The sequence below is a fragment of the Corvus moneduloides genome, chromosome 5 (genome assembly GCF_009650955.1).
Source record: "Corvus moneduloides isolate bCorMon1 chromosome 5, bCorMon1.pri, whole genome shotgun sequence".
NCBI lineage: Eukaryota > Metazoa > Chordata > Aves > Passeriformes > Corvidae > Corvus > Corvus moneduloides.
The window spans coordinates 56,680,191-56,707,977 of NC_045480.1; the positions used below are offsets into that span (position 1 = coordinate 56,680,191).

The 27,787-nt window shown below is 38.6% G+C and overlaps 1 long non-coding RNA gene across 2 annotated transcripts in view; it reads right to left on the minus strand.

Annotated features, from left to right (window-relative positions):
- The window catches only part of LOC116444533, a 48,221-nt gene extending 24,935 nt beyond the window's left edge, over nucleotides 1-23,286 (minus strand). Inside the window, exons 1-4 of one of the 2 annotated variants that reach the window (XR_004240372.1) lie at nucleotides 21,525-23,286; nucleotides 21,324-21,420; nucleotides 14,593-14,771; nucleotides 51-3,841 (exon numbers count right to left, since the gene is read on the minus strand). This is a non-coding gene — a long non-coding RNA (uncharacterized LOC116444533). Of the gene's footprint in view, nucleotides 1-50; nucleotides 3,842-14,592; nucleotides 14,772-21,323; nucleotides 21,421-21,524 lie in introns of those variants that run through there. The other variant, XR_004240371.1, reaches the window with a different exon arrangement.
- Nucleotides 23,287-27,787: the final 4,501 nt, after the last annotated feature.

The window sequence follows — 27,787 nt, forward strand, 5'->3', positions numbered from 1 at the left end:
TTTTTTTTTTTTTTAACTTTTCCTATTCCATCCTTCTGTTGCTTGTTATTCTAGGGTGTTCCACTTTGTGTTTTGGCTGCATTATATAGAGCCCCACGCTAAGGATCTCTGATACTTGTTTGGAACCTGCGAGTTCTATTGTGATATGTAAATATTTAAACATTAAAATATTTTGCATAGCTCTGAGAAAATACTTTTATATTCAACATGTCCTAATTTCTCCAAAGTAAGAAAAGTACATCTTGTTGCTTTTTTAGATGTACATTCATTAGTGGGTGTAAAGGACCTCAGAGAAGGCAGATGTATAGCCAGTGCATTATTTCTTTTAGGCCCAGGGTAGACAGAACAGTGCAGACTGTGTGGAAAGTGATGGATGATGGAAAAGGAGTGCTGATTCATAGGAAGGGTGGGAAACCATAGCAATTCAACTAAAGCCAAATGATGTTGGGAAAAACAGTTTTCTAATCGGGTTTGGACATGCTTATTGTAAAGAGGCATTTCTTAGTGGAAAAACAGCCCTCTGCTGTTATACAGGAAGTGGAAAAAAGAAAAAAATGAAAAGAAAGAAGATTTTCATTTTATTTTGCCCTGTAACATATTTATCTTTGGTTCATTCATTTCTTGTTTGTTTGTTTGTTTGTTTGGGGTTATTTTAAAGTTTATAACATGATTTTCATTCTTTCTTCTCATATTTATTCCCCTCAGCCCAACAGAGTTAATGGAGATTCTTAGTATTTCCAGTTTCATTTCAATGGGTAGGCTCGGTGGAACAAAGGATTATTCAAAATAATCAGGATGGACAGATTCTGCCCTGGCACTTTTCAAAGGATTCTTTCTCAGCGTTAAAGAAAGAGAAATATTTTGGCTGACTGTCTTCTTTAACTTCTGCCTACTTTGTATTCTTTGATATTTGGGAATTATCCCAAATGCTGTCCAGTTCTCTAAGGGGCTGCCTGAATAGGAAATGTCTCCTACATAAAGCAGTGTGGCTTTATGGGAAGAATTGCTGCTTGGTGTGTTGATGTGCTTTCTGCTGATGTAGTGGGGTTCAGTACTTTATAACTGTCACTTTGAAATTTTTCTGTGGACTACTAATAAAAATGGGGATTAGGGAATACTGCTGATCCCACTCCAAAACCAATATTCCTACAGAGAGAACTAGCATGCAGTTTGTTTGTATCTGCTTGGAATTTAAAGAAGGTGCACTGCAAATAAAATGGCAGTGGATTTACTACTAGAGGTTTTATTCACTTCTGTTTTGCCTCAGCCCTACAGGTAGTGGTACAAGATTTGCAATTGTTCCAAATGTTTCACATACTGATGCTAACTAGACTGACCTCCTTGACATGCAATGAACATGTTTTCCATCACACAAGCCAGAGTGATTTCCATTTCTGCATTTTCATTCTTCCCTCTTCACTTTGAAATTCTCTCCCTTCTATCAGAAGTAAGTATTTGTTCTATAGGGTTAAGATAGTCAAACGCATGTAAATGGATTGGTTTATTTGAGATATTATGAGTCTCTTCCAGTTCTGTACATTTTGTTCAAAAATATTGATAAAATTAGGCTCAGAATTTACTGGCAGTCATTGCTTCTGTGGCCAAAGATGTGGAAGAGTTAAATTGCAAGCATCATTTCTTTATCCAAGATAAAGTGGGTAAGACCTGTAGGTGCACACCAGCCTCAAAAATTAGGACATACCATTGACTTTCCAAATGAATTTACTGTCCAGCATCTCAGACACAAGCAGTTAGACCTGGGTTTTCAAAGGTTTTCAGTGGCATTTCAGATTTGCCCAGTAAACTAGCTTTGGAATTTCTGGAACTACTATGTGTTTTTTAAAATCTATCTTCCACATAACTTTTACAGAAGCATTGAGTTTATTCTCCTTTTTTTTTTCTCCCATACATAGTAACATACTTGCTGTTATATATTAACATATTTGCTGTTGCTCCCGAGCCAGGAAAGGTTTGTTTTTTGCTGTTTTTAAAAAATATTGTTGCTTTGAGATTTATAATATGACTTTCAATCTGGCTTGCTTGTTGTACTTTCAAGTAAAAAAGAGTTCTTTTTATTCCCTTGAGAGACTGCTTAATTGGGATGTATTAGAAAATGTATTGTGTAATAATAATAGATGTTTACATAATATGAAATACTCACAAGGATTAACCAAACCTATTACAGTCCCAATAGAAATAATATCAAATATCTTCAGCTTGAGGACATATGTCAGGCTAGGGGTTTTTGGATTGGGGTTTTTTTAATAGTGAGGATGCTTTTGTTTTTTGGTGGTTTTTTTGTGGGTTTTTGTGGGTTTTTGTTTTTTTTTCTTTTATATGAATCATCTCCTTCCTTTCTGCTGTATAAAACATCATCCAGATAGGCAGAACTGTACAGAAATTATTCTTTCAGGTAACTGTTACAACATCAAGTCTGTCTAGGAAATTGCACTGTCATCTGAAATGTCCACCAAGTAATGGGCAGCCATTTTCTCAGAGAAAAAGGTCATAAAGAGATGAACAAATGATAACTAATAACAGTTACTGTGTCAGGCCTCTCTTGGGATTTTTAACATTATGATCAAGGGCTACAAGGAGCTGTTTGGAAGGAAAGATTTGTGGCCAGAGTCCATAAACCCCACAGGTATGGCTTCCAAGAAGGTGGATTTCAACCACTTCTGAGGCACAAAGCATTTTACACTGTTTTACATTGTCAATAATGAAGTATTTGCAAGCTAATCAGACACCCTGTGTGCAAAGCTGTCTTCTGATTTAGACAACTCCCTTCACTCTTCCTTGGTCAAATGCACCAAACATGGAAAACAATGGCTTTTCAACACAGAACTTTTGAAACACAGGCATTCCAATATCACCTCTGCTGGCCTTGTCAATGAGCTTTCATTTTAAGGATGGAGATTTCCATGTGCATCCTCCTGAGCTCCATTTGCTCTTCCTAGAAAGTAGGAAACCAACCCGCAGGGTTCTGCTGGTCAACACGGAGAGAAGAGAGGAGCTGGGCAGTGCAGAGGTGGTGGGGAGACAAGGGAAGGAAAGGTGCCCTGAAAGAGGAGGAAGAACAGATGCACTTGTTTCTAATAGTGCTTTCTGGCACCTGATACCTGAACAAACTGATGTCATGGCTGCAGAGGAAGAGTGGAAGCGTGGGCAGCTGGGACAGAGCAGACAGCAGGGTCAGTGGACAACTGTGGTGGAAATCTTGCTGCATTCTGTTCCCACCCTGTCTGATAATGAATGCCAAGCATGTGTGTTAACATTGCTGAGCTAATTATCTCTTGGCACTATGATAGCAACAGTTTCCAACCTCATGCTGAACTGTGTGGGTTTGCCACAGCCATGAAATTGTATCAGACAAAGGGAAATTCAAATTTCCAGGAAAATCAAGTGTGCATACGAAAGTAAATCCCAGCAGGGCTGAGCAAAGCACTGGGCTTCTCTAAAGCTAGCCACGGGTGCAAAACTGTGTACATCACTTTGATTTATTCAGATCAAAATGAACCAACAGAAAGCAGAACAATGTTGGAAGTCATACTTGAAGAATATCCGTGCCTGGAGAAACTTAATAAATTGAATACTCAGCCTGGTTTTCCTCTCCAAAGTACTCGAGTGACATGAGACAGGAATTCACGCTCGTGGAAAACTGTGAGATGGGAGAAAGCCCTTGATGTTGAAGTGCAGCCACTGCAAAGTAATATCTGTCAAGTTCTTGGTGAAGAAGACTTCCTTATCTTTTCAGAAAACAGCATTCTTTTGTATTGTCCCTTGGGAAAGCACTAGTTGGACTTGAATTTTGAGAACCACCTGACCTTAACACAGCCATTTCCTGAAAGAGGAAAGAATTCAGGAAGTGAAATTCTGTCTTTCCAGCAGCACGTTAGTTCAGCAAGTCTTTGGAAGCATGCAGTAAACATGGAGAACCTTTCACTTACAAGAGCTTCCCGCTGGGTTTTATGGATTTCAGTCTAAAGCTAACAGCTTTTGAAGATCCTCCTCCCACACTGTTCTTGTTTGGCAGCCTCTACTCTAGTCATATGGAACAAGGGATGGTATTTCAAAATGTTGTGGTTAGCTTGTACAACTCTATTGTCCATCTTCTGCACGAATGTTGCAGCAATGTTACATATGGCTGCTGTCTAGGGGGCTTTTAGGAATTCAGAGTCAAAAAGATTCCGCCTTAGGCTATGAGGTAAAGTCAGAAGAATGAGATCTTGAAACAATTTAACCAAAGAATTTTTGGCAGATCAATACAGTCTTTTCTTGATCTGCAGCTTTGGCAGAGAAGCCAAAAAATAGAAGGATGCAGGAGGATAAATAATAATATAGGAACAATTATAAATGCCGTTATTTATATTAGTAGCTCTGCTTTACTTTAAAAGCTACATTCAGTTCTAGGTACTTAATCATAAGAAGGATAATGCAGAATTAATTGAGGTTCAACAAGAATGAATAGGAGTATGGGAAAATGCTAGTAAAAAGGGTGGTTGAATAAATTTCAAGAGTAGGTGTGCGACTGCTGCAATTCAAGGTAATGCTGAAACTTCCATTGATCTTAATTGAACAAAATTAATGACCAAACTAATCAAATGTGACACAATAAAAACAGAAAATTAATAAAGAATATCATAAAGGGGAACCTGCAACTGCTCTGCAGAGGAGCAACCAGGAACTCTAGACAGTAGCATGTAAGCTTGAACCCTCTGACAAAATGAATGTTTCTGCATGACATGCACATTGGATTATGCTTCTCACGACCATCAGAAGCTTGAAGGCTCTCAGACTTTCCAGGGCCCAGGAGAAGACTGGCCTCCTTATTAAAAGGCAAAAACCCTGAGCTGCAATGGTACTTCTAAAGCAGCATCAGATTGTAAAGACTTCGGGCCTCTTCCAAACACTCAGACCTTGAGACATTTGACATATTCTACCTGGCAGATGAGGAGAAACATTATTAATTACATCTCTTTCTTTGCAGCTTCTTACATGTGAGGTGACAGTCCCTCTCAGAGGAACAGGAGTTTGTGCTGGATGTTTTGGATCTGCCAGGAAGCACTTAAGTTTCTGTAGCCTGGCAGAGGAAAACTCTCCTGTCCCATTCTGTAACTCTTTCTTTGCAGGGTTTTTGCTATTGGTGTTTTTGCTATTTGTGCAGTCACATGGTGCCATTCTCAAAAGCTCTCTGTTAAAGCCAAACAACACAAGCTCCCATTTGTGTTTCCAATTACACATGTGCTTTAAATCACCACTGGCAGTCACAGAGCTGACCCCTGTCTGCACCTTTCAGACACGGGTGAGGCATTGTTTGATGTCAGCTTTGCAGGCTCCTGCTCAGTAATGCGCAGGGGCTCTCACTGCCCATGGCCATGATTGGAGACAAATGTCTATTTCCTATCCAGTGGTCCTAAGACAACCTACAGTAGCAGGTATGTTTTAACCAGACTGTTTTCCAGGGGGTTTGGTGCTTTTTGACTGTTCTATTCCCACTGTTTCTGTCTTTGGTAACTGTTTTGCCCACTTCACAAATGTGGTTTTTAATTGTGAAATTTTTGCATTTAGCAAGTGGGATATGGAGAAGGAGGCAGAAACTCAGTCAAAATTAGGATGGAGTTAAAAATATGGGAAAGATGATGGTTTTGAAAGCATTATCTGGAGGAACCATGAGGAATAAAAAATATGACTCAATCTGTATAACCTTCTGTCCCATGTCAGGTTGGGCAGCTTCCGGAAATCCCTTCCAAACTAACTTTTTAGTTGATGCTGTGTTTCATCATGTCATATAGTTGTTGCATGGGCTTTATGGCAGCATGGATAGTACCCCGACAGGAGGACGAGGATTTCTTCTGCACAGTGTCTTTACATTCCACCCAATTTACCAAAGTCAAATTTTTTTTCAACTTAGCCATACTCATGAATTCTGTGAGTCTTCCCAGAATTACATGAGCAGTATCATATTGCTGATTTGAAGGAGCTCCAGTTTTGTGTTGATTGTCTGTTACCTCATTTTCAGCATTTCTGAAAATAAATTATATCAATAAATTTTGAAGAGCTGAGGCTTGGTATCAGATGTGTTAAGTTATAATCACTCAGCATATTTTGATCATAATGAGAAAATTCAGTGCTCCTCCTGTCACTGCTGCAAGGGATCAATTGTTCTGACAGATGTACACATTTAGAAAGTAGGAGGAATGAAAATGTTAGCAATATTAATTAGTGATGACTGCATTTCACCATAGGTGGATCTAAAACAAGCAGATTCCTGAGTTGCTTATGCTGGACCGTCTTTTGTCTTAAAAATAAAAAGTTCTTTTTTAGCCCCATGAAACACAGGATGATGCATTTGATTTATTATAGCAAGCTCTGAAGTTTGTGACTGCTACTTGTAATCAGAAACATTGTTTTGCTTTGGTTTTCTTTTTTAAACAATATTCTATGTTAGGATCAGGTGATTGATGTGATTCCAGTTTAGTTTAACTTGTCAGATTGTGTAATGTAACCATGGGATAAGTGTAGGAGATACATGACTGGCTTTGGCTGACTCAGAAGCTGATTGTGCCAAGGGAATTTTATAATTGTCTACTAGAAGAAAGTGAATTTTCAAAAACATTACCCACATTTTAGCTAGGCTCTTAAGCAAACACATTTTACCTGTAAGTCAAATATGTGAACACACTCATTTCATTCCACATCTACTATAATTTTTTAGGAGACATCAACAAATATACCAAATCTGTTTTGCTGTTATTTCACGCTAAAAATACCAAGTCTTCTGACAGTGAATTCCAAGGGTTAGGAAAGAATTTTATAGCATTTCCTCTAGTCTGGGGGATGTGAGCAATAAGGCCTCTTGATTTTATCATTTATAGATTTGGCTCAGTCTTTTATGTAACTTCCGAGTTCATCTCTAAATTAAACAGTTGCAGTCTTTTCCCTCACAATGATCTATTGAGCATCTCTCACTTTGTCGATGGTTTTCTTTTTTTTTTTTTTTTTAAACTGTGGCAGGACGTGCCCCGTTTCTTTCCCCCGCTGCAGTCTGCTTTATCTGCAGTCAATGGAGTGAAGTGTAGGGTTTTTCTGCCACCATTAGGGTGGGAGGCGTATCTGCAGCTGCTCAGAAGCAAGGCTGAAGGGGGACTTAAAAAGGCAGAAGAATAGGGACTGAAGAAGCATTGTCTTTTGTCTAAATAGATTTCAAAATTTTAGAGCCAAAATAAAAGAGGCTACAGCCCTTTGCTCTTGCCCTGCAGTGCAGGATCTGGGCGAAAAGGCATCAGTGCAGATAAAATAGCAGTGGGTACAGTGAGTGAAAACTAAGACACCCACTTAATATGAGTGAAAAAAAATTAGTAAGAAAACTGCTTGCTCCGATCTGGAACCAGAAACGAGGGCAGATTATCAGATGAGATTCCTGATAAAGAAAGCACTTTGCTAGTACTGTTTAGGAAGCACTGTATAGCTAATTTAAGTGTAATATCATATCTAATCCCTGAACACAAGATGAGTTTCCCATCCTTGTAAATTACCTGCCAGAAATGGCCTGCATTGCTCTCAAATCTCTGAGTTCCTGGTTCTAACATATCAGTAAGGCTTGCTGCAAACCCAGTGATTCCTTAGTTTGTCACCCAAAAACTGTGACATAATAAAACCATGAGATGTATTTCCAGGGTCCTGTCTTCACCAAAGACCAGATTGATCAGCATGCAACTTACTCTTCAGAGTAAACCAACGCCTTCACAACTAGCTTTTTTTTATTATTTTGAGATGATTTAAAAAAACCAACCAGCTTTTTCTTTTATACAGAATATAATGAGGCACAGGTAGAAATGTCACTTCGTCGGAATTGATTTTTTTAAGTCTGTTTTATTTTTGTTTCCATTGCAATGAGGAATTTGTTTTGATTTTTTTCCCCTCAGGCTTTAAACACTACTAGCATTTTCCCAGAAATTGGTATAGGTGGGTTTCAAGATTCTGGGATTTGTGGTTATTAAAGTATGAAGTAGTCAAACATTATCAAATTTAAACTTCAAAGAAGGTATGTTTAAGACTGCAGCCCAAGAGAAGCTGGATGAGATAAGTGTCCACTCAGCCCTGTGTCCTGTTTTTCCCAGTAGCAAGAAGAAATATTCCGTGAAAGAGCATTGAGTTACAGAATTAGATGATAGGGTTGAGTCATATGTCAGGCATATTTCTCCCTCTGCTAGTCCTGAGGAAGACTTGTAGCTCTCCTATAATCTTCCTCCCTGGCAGTAGAAGGATCAGTCAGAGAAACCTATGTCTTACTCAGCCGCTTATCAATTCTTGACAAGTCACCTAACATAGGGCACTTAGGTTGCCCACCTGAAAAATGGCAGCGATGATGTTTGCCTTTGAGAAAACATTCTGGGGTCTGCAGTTAGAGGAAAAAACTATGGATACTTATGGCTGGAGCATTCTCCTTTGTTTCACTGGCTGCCTTTAAGAGTCTTCTTGTCTGTATATTGCCACATATATGTCCTTATGCAGAAGTGCTAAGATTTTATGACAGGAAAATTTTTTGTAAAATGCAACTGTCCCCTTGTAAGAGTTGTATCCTTGCACGAATTTAGCAATAATTTGCCATTTCCTACAACCACTGTGATGACTATCCTTTTTAGACAATACATAGTGAAACTAGGCCTACATGAAAAAGATTATGGAAAATGTGTTTCAGGACTTATCTTTCTTATCCAGGCAGGAAGCTGATTCCAGTGAGGAACTTCTATAGCACTGTGTTATTCACTGAAGTGAATCAAAATTCTCAGAATCACACCTCTTCCAGCAAAAGGCAAAATAGGAGACATGATCAATTCCCTGTTGTGTTTTCATTTGGTTTTATTTGATTTTGTGCATTTGTTTGGTTTTTTTTATTTGGTTTGTTTCGGGTTTTTTTCTTTTTCATTTTTAGCACTGAATTGTAAGGACAGTATGGGAATACAGACAAATCCTTATCTTATCTGGTAGTACTGCACCTGCCAGCTAAACTGCACAGTCCCTTCCAACCCGAACCATTCTTTGAAAGCCAAATTTGGCACCTGAAACAATGCATGTAAAGAAGACACGGATCCTCAGGAGGCCTAGCTGTTTGGGACATCTCCTAGAGTGCATAAAGAAAGTTGTGTAAGTTGACATGTAATGATTTGTCATTGATTGGGAAGGCAACTCTTCCTTTTTTTTTCATGGGATCATAAGGCAAGACCACTTTGAGGTGTGTCGAATTATTGCACTGGGAGTGGCTTAAAACTGCCCTGTGAAAACATTTTCTTGAAAGTGTAATGAATTTGGGTTGTTCTTGTTCTGATGCTGAAGTTCTATGAGATTTTTATAAGGTGGTAGTGAAAGTACAAGTAGTATTAGTGTGGAAGCAAGATGAACAGATAAGAACTGATATTTCCCCAGTGCAATAAATATTCCTATATGTGTGTATATAGTGGTACACAAATGACAATATAGTGTTTTAATTTAGTATGAAGCTGAAAAGGTACCAGAGAGTGTCTCTGAGGGGATATAACCATTTTCAAAAGTGGTGCCTTTAAAATCTGTGTATATTCTCTGCCAAGGACAGGATGATGTGAATAAAGAAGGGATAACAAGCTGTTAGACTAGCTTGTGAAACTGGGTCTTTGATCCCAGTAATAAAGCACACCAATTTTACCTCTTCATCCTGTTCATGTTGCCCTTTGATTTTATTAATAGTTTTAATAGGACTAGTCAGAAACATTTAAGAAAATAATCCTTATGAATGGGGCCCTTCCAAAGAAGATGGTTAACATCTTGTGTTATGGGCTGCTTGTCTTTCACACTGGTCAGGGAAGATCCTTTGTTTTCGTAGCTCTCTCTTTATGCCTGTTTCTTCTGTGTCCACAACAGGTCCAGCTGTGCAAACATGGAGAACCTTAGTTGATGATCAGAACCCTGAAGTAGGAGACCTAATGAATTGAAGATTTTAGGAAAACGTTTTCCCCTGGAAAGACATTTTCATTAAACACCTTGTTCTAGCTCTATCCACCAGGTAAGTAGCATAACAGAGAGAGGCGGTTCTTGGCAAGGAAAAAGAAGAAAGATGAAAGCAGCTAGCTGCCTCATCATAATTACTTCCCCAGAAAAAAGTAATAGACTACAGTATATAGAGTTTGCTTTCCATTTTCTTTCTTAGAGATACATATATTCTGCTGTAGTAGCTATCCAGTTTTTAGGAATTTTTTCATGAGAGGGAAGCATTGAGTTTGGGACAGAACTTACTTTGTACGAAATTTATCTTAGGACTGTGTTGTTGTAGCTGTATTAAAAGATTGCTTTGAGTACGCATGAGTATCAGGATTAGAAAACTGCCAGCAAAATATTTCTCCTCATGACTAACTTAAAAATTTCAAAATTGGTTTATAACTGGAGGAGAAACTCCACTATGAATGAGGGGTGGAGCCTCAATTCAAGAAAAGAAATTTGAGATATTTTAAAATAAAAATGGATTCCTCTGATTCAGATGAAACCACCCAATTAAAAACTCATTTACTTTACCTCATGTGAACTAGATGGCTCTAGATAGATTCCTGTCCTTTTGAGCTAGCAATGCCAGTAGTCCGTCTCAGTCAATTCTAGGGTCAAACTGCCACAGCTTCAAACGTTGTACAAAACAGTATGGAGTGAAAAAGCAAAGGAAAAAGTAAGAAAATGGGAATGCTTTTTTTTTACATCCTCATGGATTTGTACAACAAATTTTGAGCAACTTGTACAGCAAGTTTTGAGCAACTATTCTAAAATCATCAGGCAATCTCATTAGCATTGCTTTGCCTCTCAAGTAACTACAAAGTCTATCATCAAGCACGTATGCAGAGTTTAGGCTGAATGTAGTGAATAACATAACCTTATGTAATTCCTGATTCTGTAAATATTCACTGCATGGAGGGTCTTGTCTACTTTTTGGGTTTAAAGGGAGATAGCCTACCAAACTACCCAGATCATACTCTCCAGACCACATTAAAAGTGTCATTCATAAACCTCAGCCATCTATCCAAAAGAATAATGAATTCCTAGGGGCCAAATTCAAAACTGCAGAAACTCCAGGGTACTAATGGCATTATATCAAGGTGAATTTTTCCCCATTTAGCTAAATATAGCTAACTGAAAAGTTGTGTATGAAGGCAGGCAAAGCTTTGGTTGACTAACAGGGAGAAGGGCATTAGGTTTGCTTTTCCCTTTGAATATCTGAGGTGTTCGGAAAGTGAAAATTACTTCCAGGGAAAATTGCATCACAAAATGCATCCCAAATTTGCATGAAAAACACATGAACACACACATTTAAATTGAAGAAAATTTTCAAAATAATTTCTGTTTACAGTTTACTGCCTTTTCACTCTTCAACAGAAAATAAAAATCCATGGGCAAATTCCAGGAGACTGAATGCTGACTCTCATGGCTTTGTGTTCCTTTTTCCACCTTCTCCTGGAAACTACAATGAAGAAAGACAGAGAATGCATGCACAGACTTTCCAGGAGTCTTTCTACAGGTAAGAAAATAGAAACAATCAAGCTTGCAGATAGCAGCCTGCCAGTTTCCAATTTTTCTTGGAAAGAAAACTTTTACCAGCATAACTGCAGTTTTCCAGTGAGAACATTTTAGGCTTTTTATATGGGAACTTTTAATTTTGAACTGCGCATGAACAGAAACATCAGAGGGACTGTAATATCTATCCTCAACAACCAGGGAAATTCAAGAAAAAAAACCCAACCCAAGACAAAACATTAAAAAACTTACACAAAAAAAAACCAAAAAAGCCCCCCAAACAAAAGCCCCAAGTAATAAAGAGAATTTTGCTTCCCTAAGTGTTCTTCCCACATACTTGCAGCCACATTCCTGCAGCCACTTTCCACATATGTAAGGCACCATATCTCATTACAAGTTGAAAATTGTTCAAGGAGAAGAATCCAAGGAGGTAATGACAGAGGAAGAGAGGCAGCTGCCTGTTTCCTCCTTTCCTTGTAAATATGAAAACTCTCACAGTATTGCTTAAAGATGGCTGTCTGTATACTTGGCCTAATTCCACCCTCTTAAAGGCCATGTGAATTTCAGAAGATGCAGCTTTTGCAGTGTTACTTTAGCTTTGAAACTGGTGGCAAGGCTTTTTTTCCTTGGTAGCTGCATGTCAAGAAATCTCACAGAATAAAAAATATATAAGAGATTTTAATGGAGGACTTTTTAAAGAAAACAAATGTCTGTTTTGCAGAACCAGTTTCAGAGATGATGAATCTATTCTGTACAAACCACTAAATAATGGAGCAGAAGACCTGCCTTTTGTAAAGAAATTAGAGAGGGAGCCAAAAGGTGAGGTAGCAGGAAGCTCAATATATTGTGTTTCATTTTCTCACTGTGCTGTTTCAAATTTCCATTGCAGTAGGTGCAGCTGAAGTGGAAAACTAAGTTAGAAGAAAAGAAGAGACAATAAATGTCATCCATTTTGAGGAGATGCATCCTAAACTCTAGGAGAAAAATGGAAATAACTAGAAGCAAGTACTTGAGTATGTTCACAATAGAGGGATGATTTTTTATGTAGAGTGTATGATAAAAATCAGCAATGCTTTAAACCATGAGAAAACAATCATGCTCTGCTCAGTATAACTAGTTTACCTACCATAAATCTGGATAAAATAACACTTGATTGAATAAATATGGAAAATATTGAGATAGGAACTATTCAGAGCAGAAGAATAGACAAAAATTGGAAAAGACCTTTCCAATGGTTGCTGCTTAGGTAAAGAAGCTTGCTTTTTTGAAAACCACACATTTCCTTCTAATTGCAGTGAGCAATGCAGGTGACTTGCTGGGATCATGCTTGCCAGCCTTCTACAGGAGATATTTCTCCTGAACTCCTATTTGAACTCTTAATTTGAAAGGGGTAGAAAAGGGAGAGACAAGTGACCACGGCCACTAACGAAGCACCTTGCATGATTCTCAAACTGACTGTGGGGATGTACACTATTAAATTGAGGTACTTCCGCAGTCAGTGATCCCAGGCAAGAAATTTTAACTATTTGTGCCACCTGAGATGAAGTCACCATGATGCCTTCAAAGGCTTTTTGTAACCTGACTTCTGTTGGCCGGAGTAAACTTTGTAGAACAATAGATGAGCAGAGACAATGTTTGGTTCCCTATTTTTATAGTCTCATATTTGCTGCTTAAGGTGTACATTTATTGTCTTAAAAGGTTCTGTACAACATTAAATAAACAACACTGATATGGATTAAGAGTATTTTTCCCTAATGAAAAAATGTTGAATGAATTATATGGCATCTAGAACACAGAATGGGTGGATTTACCTGTGTTCAAAAGAGTGGTAAGTATAAGGCCCTTAGTATAAGAGTATAATCATCTCAGCCCTTCTTGTAATCAACAGAGAAAGCACTAAAATCAGAGGTTGATTCATTCCCTCTCAACAGAGATGGGACAAATCACCATCTGGAGGGTTAATGTCTTATTCTGTCTGTAAAGAAAGTCTCAAGTTAAGGTTCAGGGAGGTAAATCCTAGCCTATCCAGATTATTTTAAATTATATAATAATTCTCTTTTATTTGTCCCTCAAAACATAAATTGAAATTACCTTGCACACTGTGGTCAAAAGTTAACCTCACCTTTTTGGTGAGAGCTCTTTTGTAACTTTCACAGCCTGTGCAGGAGACCTTCCCCAACACATGTACATTCATTGCCTCCACAGGAATTTCATCTGTTAAGCTTTGGGATGACTGTAGGTGCCAGTGGTCCCAGTCTGCTGATGATTCAGAGTCTTTTTGGCAACAATCACTCAGCCACAGCTTGTTAGACAGAGCATCCCTGCTCAATCACTTGCATGCCACATGTGTGGTGTGTGCTAGAATCTGCAGCAGCGTTTGCAAGGTGGAAGCTGCTGAGAGCCAAGCTCCTCATCCTTGCTTGCAGGATTGATAATGTCATTCAGTGACACCAGCTGGTGTTCTGGAATGGGATTACAGATTGCAAGTGAATTCCTGCAAGGTGGGGAAAAGTTCCTGTAAGAACTCTCATTCTTTTCCCAGTTTGGTCTAGATCTGGTAAGTGTGATTTCTTTTCATGAGTTCTAGAGGTGCCACCTTTCTCTTGTCTTCAAAGCTGGAATTTTGTATCCCAAAAATTCTGGCAGTCATAGAGCATGTATGTTCTATACATTTATCCCAAAGAAAGGAGCTATTCATGAATTTTGGTGAACCTTATCCAGTTACTATGATTGTGTTGGGTAAATACAATCCCGCTGAAGCCATAACAGAGACAAGGGTAGTTGTGCCTTCTGCAGTGATTATGACTTTTCTGTGGCTGTCATGGAAGCATAGAAGGCAAACCCAGTGAAAGGTCCTTTTCATGAGATAATTTAGGAAGATTACTTTCCTCACAGTGGTCTTGATGAAACATCAGTCAGGGAATTTGAATGTGGCCAAATGCCTTCTTAACACAATTTATTCTTTGGACTGGACTCATTATCAATACTACAGATTAGGTGTCTTGGTATGGTAAGATTCCATCTTACGCCTTATCTAAAGTTTTGGTGTTTGAGTTTACTTACAACAATTTATCTGATGTTGCCATACACTATGAATGTGGCTGTGAGACTTGGTAGTTCTTCTCTGGTCTCCAACTTTCTGCTTCAAGCAATAATTAGTATATTTCCAAAATATCTTCTCACCTTCTATGAAAACTACTTCTTGAATATTATATTTACAACATCTTCCTTTCTGTAGGTATCTGAGAAAAAAAAAAGAAAAAAAAGATATTTCCATTTAGTCATCTGGACATGAAATTTCCAGTGAAGTGTCTAACCATCAGAACCATATATGTAAATATTGTACATATACTTGTTACCCTATTCTCTGTGCTCTGAAGTATAACTAGTAATAACTGATAGATCCAGCTGCCCACCTGTTCTTTTTTTCCAATAAAGCTGCAGCACCTCCTCAGTCTTTAACATTAAGAATCTTCATGATTTTAATATGTATGGCTGCATTGTATTGCTCTTTTCTCAGAGGAGTGCTCTGTTACTCAAGTTAGATGGTTCCTCACTGTTCCTTGTTTGAAATGCTTCCAAAGGAGATTGAAGACTTAAGGTGGAAATTATTTCCAAGCTGCTCTAAGAAAACTCTTCATATATGATATTATGGTTGGGTTATAATGACAGCACCCTTCAGAACTGCAATTTGATTGCAAATCTGAAATGCACTCAGAGGCATACTGTATACATTAATATCCCAAGCTTACAGTAGCTTGGCCTTAGATTATTTCAAAGTTGCATGAATTACATTTTTTGGGGTTTCTTATTTGACAGAGTGCTTCTTGGCTTTTCTCTTGCTGCTTAATGCCAGGGATGGTATGCTTATGCTTCAAACCCTCAACAGAATTGCAGATACTGCAAAAATCACAGAACTTTCATGGAATTGCGTATGTAGGAACAGAAATTCACCTAGTACTCCATTATTGAGTTTTTACTTTGATAAGCCTCTTGGAGAAACTCCTGCAGTGGAAAGGTTGTTGCCTACAAAAGAAGACTAAGTGGACCTGATTCAAATCTTGACTCAGATGACAGCTTTCTGTCTTTTCTCACTGACAAGTGAGTGTTTATTAAGTTAAATGGAGGTACAACAATTGCAAACATTAAAAAATTGAAAAAATCGATGAATAATGAAATAGTTTAATTTCTTTCTATATCATTCTTTCTCCTCTGTATATGTGAGTCTGTCTGGGTTAGTCACTTTTTTGGATTACTGGTTTTTCTTTAGAAGCATAGTTGGGATCATTCACCCCAAGATCTTCACGATCCCTTGTTTTAATTGATCCTGACTTGTTTCTATCCTGATCCAATAATGAGACACGAATACCATCTTATGCTTGTAGACAGGAAAAAAAACATTTAGATGAAACATACTGGTTTGGTTTTGGAAATGCCTTGTAGTGAATGTGTTCATTGCATTGCAAGTGATCACTCAGCCTCAGCGAAGTAAGAATTTGTCTGGACAAATTTACTAAGTTGATCAGTAACTGTACGGTTCCTCTTCCTATGACTTCATTAATTCTTACAACGGTATTTTCTTTCAGTAATTTTGTAAATGAATATTTTTATTTCTTTTATCCTAATGTGATCTGAGGTAAGCATTATGTCAATGTGATTGTTTGCCCTTAAGGCATCCCATGATTATAAATGTAAGTTTCACAGTGCGGTACCAGGACATAGTTAGAATCTACTGGATCAAAACAGTTTTAACTGGAGTGCTCCAAAATAACAAAATCAGCTTCCTCTCCATGCTGTTTTTACCATCTTTGTCTTCTTGGCACTGCTAATATCCTTTTAGTTGATCAGGTGTTCACCTCTGTTCTGTTTGAGTGAGTAATTAGCAAACTGTGCATTCCTTAAGGCAAATAGGCCTTCTCATCTTTAGCACAGGCTGGTTTGAAGAGAAATGCAGAGAATAGCTTTACTGTTGATAGGGGTAAGCCAGGCAAGTTCCCAGTATGTAGGATGTTACTGGGCTAAGTGCCTCAAAACCCAGGATCCCCCAGCATCTGCTATGCTTTACTGCACCAATTTGTTGGTAGCAGACTCTGTGGAGCAGCACACCTTTAGTGGATCTGGAGTCTTCATCTTAGACTGCCCATCCTGTTATTTTCACAAGAATTTCTGTTGCTTGGGGGAAATGAGTATATGTTCCATTCACTTCTGCTGATAACCTGAGGATTTTAGCAAAGCAGGAGTGGAAAAACCTTTGAGTTGCAAAAAGAAGTGAAAAATAGCAGGGAAACCAATGTTTCTAAGCAATCCATTCCAGGAACATATAAAGCAGTTTGTCTCATGTCCTAGATAGATGTTGTATTTTTAAATAACGAATAAAGCAGTACTTAAGTCCCAGTTTCCAGAGCGAATGGAGAGCTTTCCTTGATAATTCCTTGAATTCCTTGATAAAGATACTTTTGAGGAAATGGCATCTGAAAAGATAGTTCTGAAAACCAATGGCCATTTTCTCTACAGAGAAGAGCAACATGTGGAGGGTCTTCCTAATTTTTTTTCTTATTTATTTCTTTCCCTTCACTGTTTTAAAGAATGTCAAAGAGTAGATCTTAAAATGCCCAGAAGATGGGATCAGTGCTTTACAACCTGCCACATGCACTTGTTAAGAGCTGAGTGGTTTAGAAATCCACTTGCTCAGGACACAGGGTTAAAGAGGTTTCTGCACTATTCTCATTTTTGTGGTAAGAAGAATTAGCAGTTGAGTGACTATAGATATCTTGTCACTTTTCAATGCACTCACAATATGCCCTTTAATACTAATGGGAATCTCCCAGATGCATAAGAGATGGAGGGTCTTCTGTATATGTTCAAACAAGCAATTCCTTGGTCATTCATTACTCTGTTCCACTGCAACAGGAAGTTTCTATTCAGTAAATGCTTACCTCAGTGATAATTTTGAAAGGATGTATTTGATAACTGGGAGGGGTCAGGAGGAGGAAAAAGCAAAAAAGAAGGGAGAAAGAAATATTGGCAAAGGACGAAAGGGACAAATAAAACCAGGATGCAGTTCAGTTTTTTTAGCAAACTATTTCCCATGCCACACTATTCTTACCATTTTCCACTAAACTCAGAAAGTTTACAATGACCTCCTCACAACAGTTTTATCAAAAAGAGAATGCGTGCTTGCTGCTGTAACGTCTGATGGACAACAGCTTCCCTTAACTTTACTTTTTGTGGAGCAAGAATAAAAGGAGGAGAGGGAGTAAAATGGGAATTTCATTTCACAGCAGTATTTGCTTGCCCAAATCCATACAGCTATAACTTATGCACTCAGTAAAATGCCTCTTAGAATAGAAATGCATCTACAATAATGGTATGAAATTTACTCCTGCTAGAAATGTTCAATTTATGGTCAATATTTTTCCCTAAACCTGGAAAGTGATAGCATAATTTAGATGAATCTGGGGTTTTCCCAGATTCTCAGCAGCAGAAGGATCCCCTTACTTACTTGGGAGACTTTTGGGATTTTGCCTCTACACACTTCAGGCCCACATTTTCTCTTCACCAGGACTTGGTGTGCTTTAGAGCCCAATGACTAGGCTAGGTAGAGACAGCCTTTTCAAGAACAGACCGGTCCAACTCTTCAAGGCCTGATGTGACCAGTCTGTCTTAGCATCTCATGCCATGGCACAGAAGATACATTGCCTGGGGCAGATAATTTCATAGAACTGCCACTCAGTGTTGTCTTTGGTGGCACACACCATTCTGGCCACGTAGGGTTGGGACTCTGTGAGGTCGTCTCTGGTTCCCTGTGACTAGTATTTATTTATGTTTACATATATGCCATTGTTCCTTAGTAGTACTTTATCAGTGCTTTGCATTACAAATGCAAGCTGTGAGATTAAGGAAATCTGTATCTCCTGCCTGTTTAACAGATCCCTTACTTTCACGTGGGAAGACTCAGAGGGGGAGTTTGAAAATGTGGCCTTTGAGTAATATTTCTGAACTGCTGGTGGTCATAGAACCACAGAAAATTATTTGTGGAAGGTTTTATTGTGGGATGTCATGGTAGAAATGCCAGGAACCAAGTAATGGTGCCTGATCTGCCCGTCCTCTCCCCCAAAACCTCTGTGTATTGTTCAGGAAAAGGGCTTTCTGTTTCACCATGTTGTCAGGTGCAACCTTCTCCTCCTAGTCACAACAGTGGAGAGGCAAGAGGGACCAGCTTCATCCTCCTCTGTGCTGACAAACACTAATGGAGGCAAGACTCAGTGCCTAGAAATTAATAATGTCTTGTAAGAAAAAGTGGATAGCAGCTTGGACAGGTGGAATTGGATATTTCTTGTCATACATGAAATCCCTAATTGTGCTTGGTCTTTGCATATTAAGTGCTTTAATTAATTAATTCTGAGTTAAATATTTTTAAATTGAATGTTAAAATTAACCCATCAGCCCAGGTACAAAAATGAAGTTCCATTATCAGTGTTTTCATTTGTTCAAAGTAGTTTATTAAGAGAGTTACACCCTTCCCAGTTAAAAATTCCCCAGTTAAAAATCCCCAACTTATGCTCCCTTTTCAAACTTCAAACCACCTGTACACCATAAGAGTTATCTTTCCTGTATTTACTGTATACTTTTACAAGTGTTTTAAGATGTTAGATGTATTTTAATTTTTTTTTAGGTGTTTTTACTTGCACTTTGGTCCAAGGGGTAACTCCAAAAACCCCAGTTCTAACAGCCAGCAGCTATTTTTAGCCCCATAGCCGTTACCCTGTAGGCAAGCTCCGTGGCAACCTGAATTTTAATGAAGGCATCTTAGCACCCTTATCTCAACTGATACCACCCCTCTGACAACGACGAGCTATTGGTGGATGGAGATGATCTGTCAAAGGGAAAGCACCAATCACTTTAAACCGAAGGGGCGGGCTGTAGGCGGGCTGGGGCGGAGCAAAGGCACTATGAAACAGTGAGACCGGTCTTAAAAAGTTCAGACAGAGAATGTGTCCCCATGCCAGCTAGTTGTGGTGGATATCAGTGCTGGGCATTAAAAGCCTTACTCCTATTAAGGAGCCTTTAGTAACTTTTTACTTTCGGACCAGCTAAAAGCCAGCTCAGCACTGCAAGTCCTTTTTCTCTACCTGAGGTCCAGTGCTGTTTCAGCCAGAAGATCTCAAATCCCTGCGCTCCTGGGGCATACCATCTATCGAGCTGTAGGATCCCAAATTCTTGTATTTTTCTAATTTCTGTAATTATTCAATTTTTCTGTTTTCAATACATTATTTTAATTTTTGTTTAATTAAGAGTTGTCTTATTTCTCAGATTTCTGTAACTTGGACTTCTGTGTCTCCAAATGCTGAGTATTTGGATGATGGGAAAGAGAGACCTGAGAGACCTCATTAGATGACACCAAACCAGCATACCATGTTTCTCAGGAGGATGTGATGGGCTGTGGATTAAGGCCAGGGAGGAAATGGCAGACCCACCTGAAGACTCAGAGGGCACAAACCTCCCTCAGGGTGTTGAACGGCTGAGCAGCTGACTGCTGTTGGATGACTTTTTTCTGTCTCCCTGTTGCAGCTGTGCCCTGTTTAATAAGTAATAATTTAAACAAGAAGAGGCATATTCATCTGAGGTGAAGGACAGTGTCAACTTTTACCTCTGCCTGATTCATTACAGGGATCTCTGTGTGGATTTCCTACATTGCTAGGTAGTTGTTTCTCTACCTGTTTTCCTTGATTGTTTTGAGCAAATGTAACTGGTTTGTTCCTTGGTATAAAAATCTGGAAGTCTTGCCTCCCAGACAGATACTCAAGCTCATGAAATAAATGGAAAATATGATGTTAAGTAGTTTTACTAGAAATCCAGTGTATAATATGTGTAAACACATAAACTTTCTTGTAGAAGATCTGAGCTTACAAGTTGAAAGGGGATTTTTAACTTCATTTTTATCTGCTTGCACATAACTTGAAAGACAAACATTACAAATGAAAAGTTGTATCAAATTAAATTGGATGGTCAAATTAAAGGGAAGAAAGTTTTCTCAAAAAATGAGTTCTGGTCGAGGAGAAAGTAGTAGAGAAAGTAGATAAACACAAAGAGCAGAGATCCAAAGCCTCTGAAACAAAAATGAAAGCTGGTGTATATAAATGTTTTATGGAAGAGTCAGAGTGTGTGTTTTCTCAAAGATTATCTGTCCCTTGGAATAGTAGCAGTGTTTGGTAAAATCCTTACGGAGTTGGAACCTGATCAGTTCCCCAATAATCCTGCTGCAGAGGACATCTTTATCTATACTTGTGTGTGGCTCAAGGGACAGTGCTAATGCTCTACCCTTTTGTGATGTTTATGAGCATTTTATTAATATTTTAGTTGCAGTTAATGGATGTTCCACCAGTTTTCCTCACGTGTTAATAAACATTTGCTAAATTTTTAATTTCCGTGGCTGCAAACTGATAAATTGTTACTAATAAAACCCTTCAAAAACATCCCTTTTTATCTTCCACAAGCTTCAAATATGTTTTTAGACACAGTAAGGGAAAAGAACTTTGCAAAATTTCTGGTTTTTTCCAGTGGAATATTTCCAAGTTTTTCATCTTTTACAGCTCTCCTTTTAGGGGTAAAGTAATGCCTCTTGCTTATAGGATTGCCATAGGAATGGTTTCATTGGCTTAGATTGATGGTCCATGTAGCTCAGAGATGTTATTTAAGGTGGACACTTGAGCCTGGCTGCTACTGGTGTGGGCACAAGTATGTTCACTCTCATAGACAAAGTTTTCTGGAGACATTTCATCTTTCAGACTCACTGCTTTGTATTCTCTTGATCTGCTTCTCTCTGCTGTACCAGATGCTCCACTGGTGGCTTCACATCCCCATGTGCTTGCTGATTTTATGTTGTGAACTCTGTAAGTTGAAAGAAAAGTAGGAAGGATCACACTGTCATCCAATTTAGAGAGCTCAAAAATGTTTCTGGAAGTCTCCTCACAGCACCTTAAAGGGATACTTACCAGGAAATTCAGACTTGGGAAGTGGCCCATGATAGATGCCTTGGTAGTCTAGAACACGTGGTAAACTTTCTGCTGATCTAAGAGAATTCACTTTGGGAGTGGAAACTTTTATTTCCTTTGCAAGAACAAATCTAGGAGAAAATGTCCACAATGTTATGTGAAGGGCTGACAAAGAAGGAAAAACAGTGGATCATTTGCTATTTAATCTAAGTCATTTTTCACCATATTGCACTGAGATGAGGTGAATAAAGGTCGGTGTACAGTTGGTTTTAATTTTGCTCTTGTCTTGACACAGTCTAGAAGAAAGCTCTGTAAGATGTCAGAAAAAAAAGCTCTAATACACTGCTGAAAGATACTGCTGTTCTTACTGATCAAATGTGTTTCAAATTAATTCTATTTTAATATACTGCTGCTTGTATATTTTATACTACTTGGAAATATCTATGCTTTCTCCTTGCCAGACAAACTAGACTTTTTCTCTTCATATTGAATTTGAACATCACAATGTAAAATTGGTAATGATTACTCACATAGGGGACCAAAACAGAAAGTTTATGGTAGCAATGCTTTTAACCCAAGCTTACCAGCACTGACAAAATCTATGACTGATGCAAAAGTCTGTCTGAGAATGAAATGATATCCAATAATTTCACTGTGTTTATTTGTACCTGTTCAGCTTTCTACTCTTTCTCTCATTTTTGCTACATGTTCCAAACACAGCCAGGCTGAAGATAACCTAAAGGAAGAATCCTGTAACTGAACCATCCTTGCAGTTTACTGTGGGCTTACTTTCTCCATGGCAAAGACCCCTTCCAGACAGTTGTACAGAATCCAACAAACCTGAAGAGATTTGTAAAATATTGCTGTGATTTTAAAAAGTTCTAATGCATGAAGGGCCTTTTTTCTGCTTTAGCTATATACTACTACTTAAGGAAGGAATAGACTCCAAAACCACACAGGGTAACCTTTTCCTCCAGGAATTTTAACTGTGGTGCTAACAGTAGCTTTTCAGCAATAACTCAACCTTGAGTATTAATTAGTCAGAGCTTGGAGAAAAATCCACTGATAGTGTTGTCCCACTCTTCTAAAAGTTTTGTCTGAGCTCAAAAATGCAATGTAACAAGTCTGCTAAAAAATCAAAACTTGTCTGCATTCTAAGAATGGGAATCAAGAAATGTTTTTGTAATACTTCCAGCTGAAAGCTCCTGTAACAACCTCAATTGAAAATCTCCCATATAAATAAAGGTATTTAAATGTACAGAATGAGTACTAACTGACCGGATAACCTGTGTTTGAAGTGTGTGGGAAAAACGTACCTCAAATGTGTGTGCATACACACAAACCTGTGTGCACACACAGTTAATGGGTTTTCTTTTCTTTCCTGGAACAAAGCTCTTTCAGCACATTGAGTTCCTTGTGTCAAAGTGAATTTTCAAGTACTAGTGGTTTAGATTGCACTGGCCATATCAAATACTGTTGTTTGATCCTGTCCATTCTGCAATCTTTAACATCTAACACCAAAGTCGGCTTTCTTTCTTCCCTTGAGCATCCTCCATATGTGTCCACCCTTGTAATGAACTTTGTTGGCTAAGTTTCAGCACTTCAAATCAAGTTTAATAATTAAAAAAAAGCATCCAAAGACAGGCAAAAAATCTGGTGAAGGATCTAGAGAATAATCTTTTGAGGAGCAGATAAGGGAACTGGCATTGTTTAGCCTGGAAGAAAGGAGACTCAGGGGAGACCTTGGCTACCTGAAAGGAGGTTGTAGCCAGGGCAGGACTGGTCTCTTCTCCCAGGTTACAAGCAATAGGACAAGAGGAAATGGCCTCAGGTTGTACCAGGGGAGGCTTAGGTTGGATAGTAGGAAACATTTATTCACCAAAAAAGTTATGAAGCATTGGAACAGGCTGCCCAGGGAAGCGGTTGAGTCAACATTCATGGAGACATGTAGGTGTGACACTTAGGTTTAGTGGTGAACATGGTGGTGTTCGGTTGGACTCTGTGGTCTTAAAGGTCTTTTCCTGCCTAAAGGACTCTATGAGGCTATGATTCTTTCGAAGTCACTCACATTTCCTGTATTGCTTAGCAAACAAATCTGAGCTATAGTCAGTTCAATTCCTCACCTCGAGAAGGGCCAGTATCAAAGAACACAACACACAACACAGTATCTGTGTTGTGCCTGCCTGTCTCTTGTGATGTTGGTGGGTAAAATGGAGGCAAGCAACCTATACCTCAATGACAGAGAGAGAAAATGACAGAAAGATGAAATTTTTTGGACTTCCCAAAGAAGCTGTTGCAACCAGAACCAGGTGAAAGGTGACTAAGGACTCTCTTGGAGTGAAGCCTTAATACAGGTGTGTACAAACGCATAAATTTGTTTGGGAAACAGGAAAACAGGAGGATATCCAAACCTGAGAGACTGTCCTGAATAGAAAAATGCAAAAATTATATCAATCTATCTTTGCCTTTATCCCCATATTCCCTTGTCTTGCAGGCATGGCAGAAGAAATATTAATTTTGCTCCTGTAGCAACCAGCAATTATAAACCCTTACTTCTGCTGAGATTCTTGGGCTTGGCCCAGTAGAATTGAGGGGGCTCAAACTGGTAAGTTTGCAACAGAGATTGTTTGGAATCATGTTAATGGAACCATTAATATAACGAACCATTAATATAACTCAGAGGGTTCAACTTTTATAGGAAAATAGAGCATTTTGGTGGAATACTTTCATGGTCTGCACAGCATTTTTCCTCAGGAACTGCAGTGGGTGGTTTCTAATATTGCTGTTGATGAAGGCATACACTACACATAACTGAAGGTAACAAGACATGATTTTGCACACTGAGTGTCCCTTACATCCCCCATAGACCTTCAAGTTGTTCTTTGGAAGAACCAAGCTACGTATCATATCTCTTGCTGCTGTTGCTCATGATCCCTACCATGACATATGTTCCACTACAGAGGCCAAAAGGTTCAGGTACTCCAAATGTATAAGCTCAGCTTCCTACAAGGACAGCTGCTGATCACTGCTGGGGAGCAAAATAGGGTGGCTAAAAACTATGTGCCAAATGGAATATGTTGTGTTCATGGAATAAAGAAATAAAGACACCCAGAGCATGCACTGCTAGTTCCTCTGTGTTGCAGAACAGAATGGGTTAAACATGAGCAGCGTGGGTAACTTGTTAATAATGGTACAGCAGGAGCTATGAGAAAGATGCAGATAGAAGAAACTGCAAAAATCATGTCCTTTTCCACAGAACAGAGCACCCTGTTGAAGATTGCAGAACATCCTGAAGCAAGATAAGCGAGTGTGCAAAAGAAAAAGTAACATTATAGTTTGCTATGCATTAACTAGTATGTAAACAGAACAAATGGAAATTGTTATGCAGGAGCTTAAACAGTATAAATATCTGTGGCTCTTTTCAATAAACCTTCTTGCATCACCAGTGCTTGGTCCATGTGTTTCAATTGCAGTCACCTGTGGCCCTTTGTTCATGACAAAAGTACATGAATAATTCATTCACATCTTAACAGGACCAATGCTTACTTAGAGCAGCATCTGGTAGATTCCAATTTTCTCTGTTTTCTATCTGTTTAATCTGCTGATATTTCAATTAGATGGTCAAGCATTGGAGAAAAATGGATTCCCTTCCCCATGAAGACATACTTCTTTAAATATCCTAGTAGGTTATACTAGCTTCTTTTCCGTGTGCTAGAGCTGTTTATTAATTTATTTCATCCTGGCCCCTTCCTCTGTTCCTGCTTCCTTCTTACCCCTGGGAAAAGTGACTACCTTCTTGTCACTTCTGTAATATTAATGTTTGCATTACTGGAAGAAAGAAAGTCAATGTTTTCCTGGTCTTTCTTCTCTGCAGGAAATTAAAACAAATCTCATTTCTTTTTATTTAGTCCCTTATATTTTTTTCCATGGCATATTTCAAGAACATATTTTTCATTCTAGAAATGGATGTGTTTGAAATCCAACTGGAAACTCTGTCATAGCCTAACAAGTTGATTCTGGTATCACTATAAAATCTATGAACATAAATGTGTAAAAATCAAGCTCCTTTCATAGGAATCCTAATTTGTATCTTAACAGATTCTGTGACACATTTGTAGCTTAGACTGTACTTGCCAGGTAATGGAATTTCTTTTAATGAATTCTTAATTTCATTACTTATATGAAAAAATATATTCTTCTGTATTTATATTAAATTTAATATGCAGCTAAAATTCTTTTCCAAAAGATTTGTTGGATCTGTAGGCTACATTCTGCCTTTCAGTCATGGACCCTGCAGAATGATAAACAGTATTTTAAGATTCAGGCAAAATCTTATGGGTGGAAGAATAAATGTTCATATTGAAGTATATGGTCAAACAGGATCTCCGTGAGTGTGTAGGAGCAAGAGTTTGGATTTGTGGTACCTCAATGTACTCATGCTGGAAGACAAATTCTGTTGTCTGAGCTATCTCTGTAATGGATCTGTTTTCCTTGCTTTTGACCTGAGGAAGGACATTTGGGAATCTGATAAAAAAATAAAGGGAAAAGTGAAAGGAAGTTCTAACTTGCAGAAAAAAGTGTGTGATTTTGTGTGGTGGGCTTTGTTTTTATTCTGGATTTGCTCTACCAAAAGGACTGAAAACCTCAAGGGCTTATCTCCCTGCAAGCAAACACCACTCAAATTCTTGCAAAAGGCTTCAATTGGTGTCCACATAAGGACGTGGTCCAATATAAAATCTGAATTGTCAGCTAGTAAAGACTGAGACCAGCCAATTTCTGTACCACTCTGCAATGCCCTGTATCTTAAGAAGAGTATGGGGTAAATACGAGCAGATCGTGATGATGCTTGGTTTTATTCTGGACACTGTATGATCTGCTCAGTGTGCTGCTCATCCACGTTGTGAAGATTAGTGTGTGACTTTCTGCTAAGCTCCAAAGTACACAACGGGCCTTAAATCTAGGGAGAGGTCTTCTCTCTCCCCTCTGACACACAGGCTATGAGAGAACACTTGACAATCTAGTTTCACCAGAGTTAATCACTTCTCTCTGCAGGGGAAGTCAGGCAAGTTTCTGTAGCTGTAAGTCAGCGTCGACACCAGCCATCTGGCTCCTCAATCTTTTCTCATTTAATGGCACTTGCCTTCCATTAATTGTTCCAAGGCCATTTCTATTTTCCATTAGCCCCTGCTCTTAAGCAGATGGTTCGAAACAAATATGTTTAACAATATAAGTAGATTTACAGGCAAGCAAGGGCTGTAGGGATGGCTGAAACTACCAAAGAAAATGGTTGACTTCACTCTGATGTGGACATTAATATTCGTGTTCCTTTGGGCAGGACAGTTTTTCTTGATCTCTTTAGGCTCCTTGTGGCTGTGCTATACCTCCCTGTCACGAAGTCTCTACTTGTGTGCTAGTCTGAATTCTGCCCTCGTTTTTGAATATTATCAGAAGCAAAGGAATTCCTTACTCAGTGCCTGAACTTGCTTAATTTTTACAGAAAGCTCAAGTACCCCTTTCCAAGTAATGATGTCTATATAAGTAGAGATAATAGAAAGTGTTCGCCTTTAAATGTATTGTCATTTTCAGAGAGCAGACAACAGGGAAATATTTTCATTTGCATTTTTTGTTTCCTTCAAAATTACCACTGTTTTTACCAGCTTTATAAACCACTAGTGCTTTTGCTGCAATGTTCCTTCATAAACCAAAATGCAGATCAGCTGAAAGCATGACATGGTTAAGCTGAAGGTAACAAAATTCTTGATGCAGTAGCAGATGGCTAATCAGGCGATATCACTGCAGGAGCAAATCATGTGCCACTGGCATCAGCACCTGTAGCTTTGTACCCAGGCTCTGAATAAGAAATGCCAAGCAGTGTGGCTTCAAGTTTATGTTCTGACTGCAATCACAAGATAGACATCTGCAAGTACAGGTTCTGCTTTGAAAATTCAATTCAACACTCAGGTAAAAAGGTTCAGGTGTAAATTTTGCCAGTATAGGTGTAATTTCCTTTTTCTTTTTTCTTTTGTTTTTGGAAACAGAAGTTGGACAATAGGACTGGTACAGGAAAGGGCGCAGGAAGATTTTTGTGCATATGTCTATTATGGTAGTTCATGATTCAAGGAGAACTAAACTTGTTTGCAATGGTTCTGAGAGTATTCATATGGCCATGACTCTGCATCTGAGGATGAACCTGTTCTTGCTAACATATGAGAGTGGCTCACAGTAGAAGACCCACCTAGGCAAGTAATCTCTTCATCCTGGGT